Consider the following 5391-nt stretch of genomic DNA (forward strand, 5'->3'; position numbering starts at 1 on the left):
ATTCTAATGGCTTTACCCAATCTTAATATCATGACAAAGACCCCCCACCTCTATATATCAGGGTTGGGTAGGTTTTTCCCCTATTAATATCTAACCATGGGGATTAAACTCAGATTCTATCCATTCACATTAGCCTCGCTCTGTGTCATAGAAAGCCAAAGACAGCTTTCCTTTTGAAAATATATTGATATTTTTAGTTAGCACACAAAATAATGAGTCTTGTTACATTTTCATATATGCAGCCGTGGTTTATTGTATTTATCCCATCACTTCAATGCTCGTATTTTTCTTCCTTCTTCCCCTAAAAATAAAAATATTCTATTTTTTTTTAAATAGAAAACATTGGCTGCTTTAGTTACTACTGCTATTTGCAGGAACATTGTTATACTAAGAATTGGTTGAAGCTCTGAGCAGTGTGAGAAACAAGCTGTTAGTGCTACACCAGAATCAGACAGCAATACCAAGTCGGTAGGAACTGACCTGACACCAGAAGTCCAGGGAATGGAGATGAACCAGAACTCAAGGGCCGAGCTGGGCCAGACTGACTATATGCTGCAATAGTGCAGGCAAAGTGCAAATTTTACTCTTTGACTTAGTTAAGACATAAATTATCATACATAATGTTGAAAATATCCAGGATGCAATCCAAAACAACTTGACAAAGAAGAATATCAGTGTATAAAGAAAGGCCTAACCAACACCTGCCAAGCCCAAGGCGACACAGAAACCAACACCACCTAGTCATATTTTATTTCAATTATTGTAATTTTCAGTTCCTAAAAAAAAACTTATCTAATTCTTTTCTCTACAGTCTGTTCCTTTAAGAAGACACTCAACCTTTCCACTGATTTCAAGAGAATTTGTCCTTACTTGGAACATGGTTATGAAACCAGACTTACCGTCTTTATCCAGTAGTTTTAACCTAGAAAAAAATGGCACTTGGAATGCAGACTTTAGATTAATAAGAGCAGGACCTATGATAAAAGGGGAGAGTGGGAGAATAATGCTGAGAATCAAAAGTGGCTCCATGTAGGGAGCTTCCCTGGGAAGGAGTAAGTAAGATGAGACTTGAAGGGCTGGGAGGTGGCAAAGAGCTCATCCTGCTTCTGCCCAGAACCTGAGTTCGTTCTTAAGCACCCATATCAGGATACTCCCAACTGCCTGGAACTCCACCTCTGAGGAGTCTGACATCTTCTGGCTTTCATGAGCATACCCGTACACCCACACACATACACATGCACACACATACGTACACACACAAACACACACAAACACACAGAGCACACTATCAAAATAAATAAGTGAAGATAAGATTTGAAAGATGACCTTTGGTTCTGCAAAACAGTCCCGTCCCCATTTCCCAGATGCATAATGTTCTAGCAGGCTACTGACAGACACTTGGCACCAACTGTGAGCAAAGTAAGGTTTCTGGAACCTTCGCCCAGTCCAGCTGCAGCAGATGTGCCCATTGGAGGAGCCTAGCAGAAAGCCAAGTGCAGAGAGCCTACCCAGCAGTGCCCAGGCACGCACAGATTATGACAGGGGACAGAGGTCAGAAGTCAGTGCACATCACAGTGGCCCCTCACAGCATGCTTACCACATAGTCTGTGGCCCTGGGTTTCTTTACCAGCAAGAGGAGACAAAGACACAGCTCCCAGTGCAGCCCTGTTCACACACACACCGACATCTATCCCCTTTCTCTCCAGGTATTGGTTTTCTTTAGGGATGCATTTGTTTGCTTTTCAGCTTGGTCAAGATGACTTTCAAGAGCTGAGGGACTTCCCCATGAAAAGTGACCCATGAAGGTTCAGGGACAGCTGTACCTGTAGGAATAATGTGTCAGCTCTGAGACAAGAACCATGGATTTGTTTGCCCTGTGTGTTCTGAATTTTCTACAGGACACAGACATAGAACACAATACAGAGATCATTCGAGGGAGGGGGAGAGACAGAAAGAAGTGTAGCCTCTGAAGGTCCCAGGCCAGACAGCCTCTCCTGTCTCTGTGCAGCTCCTCTCAGCTGAACATGTACCTTGAGACAATACTTGTGAGGGCCATGGAGGAGCTAGGTGGCCTCTCAACCAAAGGTGGCTGAACTAAGCCCTGGCCAGCTATACATACACTTCCCACCTCTCCTGGGTGTGGCAGTCTCGACCAGGTGAGTCAGGTATGTATTGCTGCATGGGCTCCCTGTTATCCCAGCTGTGAGCACCCATCTCTCACCTGTTGTTTGTGCCATCTCAGTTTTGGGGGTTGTTTGGTTGGTATTTTTTTAAGGTGTTTCTTTCAAGTCTGTACAAGTCTGTCAGTTGAGCTTCACACAGACTTTCTTGTGTTTACCATGGACTCATTGCCCACTTTTGAGATTTCCCATTCCAGCTCTGCATTCATTTTTTATATTTAATTCTTTTTTTTAACTTATTCACTTTACATCCCACTCACTGCCCCCTCCCGGTTACCTCCTCCCACAATTCATCCCCCATAACTCCCCTTCTTCTCTGAGTGGGTGTGGGCCTCCTGGGCATCCTCCAACCTTGGCACTTCAGTCTTCTCAAGGCTATCTGCTTCCTTTCCCACTGAAGCCAGACAAGGCAGCCCAGCTAGAAGAACATTTGCCATGTACAGACAACAGCTTTCAGGACAGCCCCTGTTCTAGTTATTCAGGACCCACATGAAGGTCAAGCTGCACGTCTGCTACATATGTGCAGGGAAGCCTACGTCCAGCCAGTATGTTCTTTGATTGGTGGTTCAGACTTTGAGGGTCCATGTTAGCTGACTGTTGGTCTTTCTGTGGAGTTCCTATCCCCCTCAGGGCCCACAATCCTTCCTCTTATTCTTTCATAGGAGTCCCCAAGGTCCATCTACTGTTTGGCTGTGGGTCCCTGTACCTGTCTGAATCAGCTGCTGGGCAGAGCCACTCAGAGGAGAACATGCTCCTATCATGCATGTCCTTTGGGTTGCCTCACTCATCCTGATTCTCTCAAGTTCTGTCCATTTGCCTGCAAAATTCATGATGTATTGGTTTTTAATAGTGGAAGAGTATTCCATTGTGTAGATGTACCACATTTTCTTTATCCATTCTTCAGCTGAGGTTGTTTCTAGTTTCAGCTGAGGTTGTTTCTAGTTTCTGGCTATTACAAATAAAGCTGCAATGAACACAGTTGAGCAAGTGTCTTTGTGAGATGTTAGAGCATCTTTTAGGTATATGTCCAGGAATGGTATAGCTGGGTCTTGAGGTAGAACTATTCCGTTTTCTGAGAAAATGCCAAATGATTTCAAAGTGGTTGTACAAGTTTGCATTCTCACCAGCAATGGAGGAGTGTTCCCTTTGCTCTATCTACATCCTTGCCAGCATGTGCTATCTCTTGAGATTTTTTTATATTAGCCATTCTGATGGGTATAAGATGGGACTTCATAGTTGTTTCAGTTTGCATTTCCCTGATGACTAAGGACTTTGAACATTTCTTTAAGTGCTTCTCTGCCATTCAAGATTCCTCTGAGGAGAATTCTCTGTTTAGCTCTGGACCTCATTTTTAATTGGGTTATTTGGGTTGTTAGTGTCTAATTTCTTGAGTTTGTTGTGAATTTTGGATATTAACCCTATCCTGTGTCAGATGTAGGGTTGTGAAGATACTGTCCCAATCTGTCGGCTGATTGTCCTATTAACAATGTCTTTTGTCTTACAAAAGCTTTGCAGTTTCATGAGGTCCTATTTATCAATTATTGATCTTAGAGTCTGAGCCATTGGTGATCTGTTCAGGAAGTTGTCTCCTGTAGCGATGCATTCAAGGGTATTTCCTACTTTCTCTTCTATGAGATTTAGTTGTATCTGGTTTTATGTTGCTATCCTTAATCTACTTAGACTTGAGATTTGTGAAGGGTAGTAAGCATGGATCTATTTTCATTCTTCTACATGTAGGCATCCAATTAGTCCAGCACCATTTGTTGAAGGTGCTTTTATTTTTTTTATTGTATGTTTTAGGTTCTTTATCCAAAATCAAGTTTCCACACATATGTGGGTTTAGTTCTGGATCTTTTTCTATTCTATTGATCAATGTGTCTGTTTCTATACCAATACCATGCAGTTTTTATCACTATTGCTCAGTAGTACAGCTCAAGTCAGAGATGATGATTCTTCCTGAAGTTCTTGTATTGTTCAGGATTGCTTTGGTTATCCTGGGTTTTTTGTTTTGTTTTGTTTTGTTTTATATGACATTAAGAATTGCTCTTTCAGGGTCTATAAATATTGTATTGGAATTTTGATGGGGATTGCATTGAATCTGTAGATTGATTTTGGTAAGATGACCATTTTCACTGTTAATACTATCTCTCCACGAGCATGGGAGATCTTTCCATCTTCTGATATCCATTTTTAATGTCTCCTCTTTAGCTGCTGTGAAATGACTGTCCTTAGAGGAAAGTGAAGACTTTCCCAGTGGCCCCTGTTGTGTGGCCAGAAAACAAAAAGTACGTTGTGACAACAACTGACAATTTTTTCTCTTTCTATTCTCCAGAGGAGAATATTCAGGGGCTATTTAGGGTCCTACCACTGCAGTTACTGAGCTAGTGTTGAGGACATAGACTCTCCATGCTGCTCATTGTGACAGAATTTATATCTAGACTCAAAAGGGACTAGGTGTGATATTGGGTTTTTGTCCCAACACTTGGTCCCTCTCAGGCTCTGATTTTTTGTATTGTTCTTTTTTGGGGGGGTGGGGGGATTGAGGTGTTGATGGCAGGCATGCTGAAACTCTGCTGAGGGCGCCAGAGATCCTATCTATATCTTGTAGAATAGAGAGGAAGTGTGGCTGTTGATAGAACCAGCTATGTGGAGTTTCTCAAAGTAATAGTGGAGTCCCCCCAACCCCCACAATCATATGGAATTCCAGAGGTGTGCCAACCCTTTGTCCTGTTACTGGCTTGATGTAGGCCCTACATCCTTTCCTCTGTAGAAGCCACCAATTTAGTCTTTCTAGCTTCTTTGTGCTCAGGGAATAGCTCCACCTGAGGCTTTAGTTCTTCCTCTTGGCCACATCTTCCCATGGTCCTTCATGACTCCATCTAAGAAGCAGCTTTTGGTGGCAGAGGATGAAGAATAGAAAGTCTTCCTCCCCCTTGCACACATTGGTGTGATTGCTGGACCATGAGATAAGAGCCTGTCTAGTTCCAAAAGGCAGTACAATGTTCATTCCACCCAAGGCTTGATGTTTCTAGCACCTCAGATTTTCACCGTGCTAACAGGTATGTCGTAATTTTTATTTACATCTCCCTGTTGGCATTTGACACAAGAGTCTTTTCACATGCTCTTTCATCATGTGTAGTCTCATGTGCTTTTCCTTTTTTTTTTTATTTTAGATATTTTCTTTATTTACATGTAAATTTCTCCTTTCCCA

At 42.4% G+C, this 5391-nt stretch overlaps 1 long non-coding RNA gene across 1 annotated transcript in view; it reads left to right on the top strand.

The window, feature by feature from the left end:
• Positions 1 to 1635: 1635 nt before the first annotated feature.
• Positions 1636 to 5391, top strand: part of LOC116073587 — a 25072-nt gene continuing 21316 nt past the window's right edge. The window contains exon 1 of the long non-coding RNA XR_004111880.1: positions 1636 to 1706. This is a non-coding gene — a long non-coding RNA (uncharacterized LOC116073587). The remainder of the gene's footprint in view (positions 1707 to 5391) is intronic.

This window comes from Mastomys coucha, unplaced genomic scaffold (assembly GCF_008632895.1).
Source record: "Mastomys coucha isolate ucsf_1 unplaced genomic scaffold, UCSF_Mcou_1 pScaffold23, whole genome shotgun sequence".
Taxonomy (NCBI): Eukaryota; Metazoa; Chordata; class Mammalia; order Rodentia; family Muridae; genus Mastomys; species Mastomys coucha.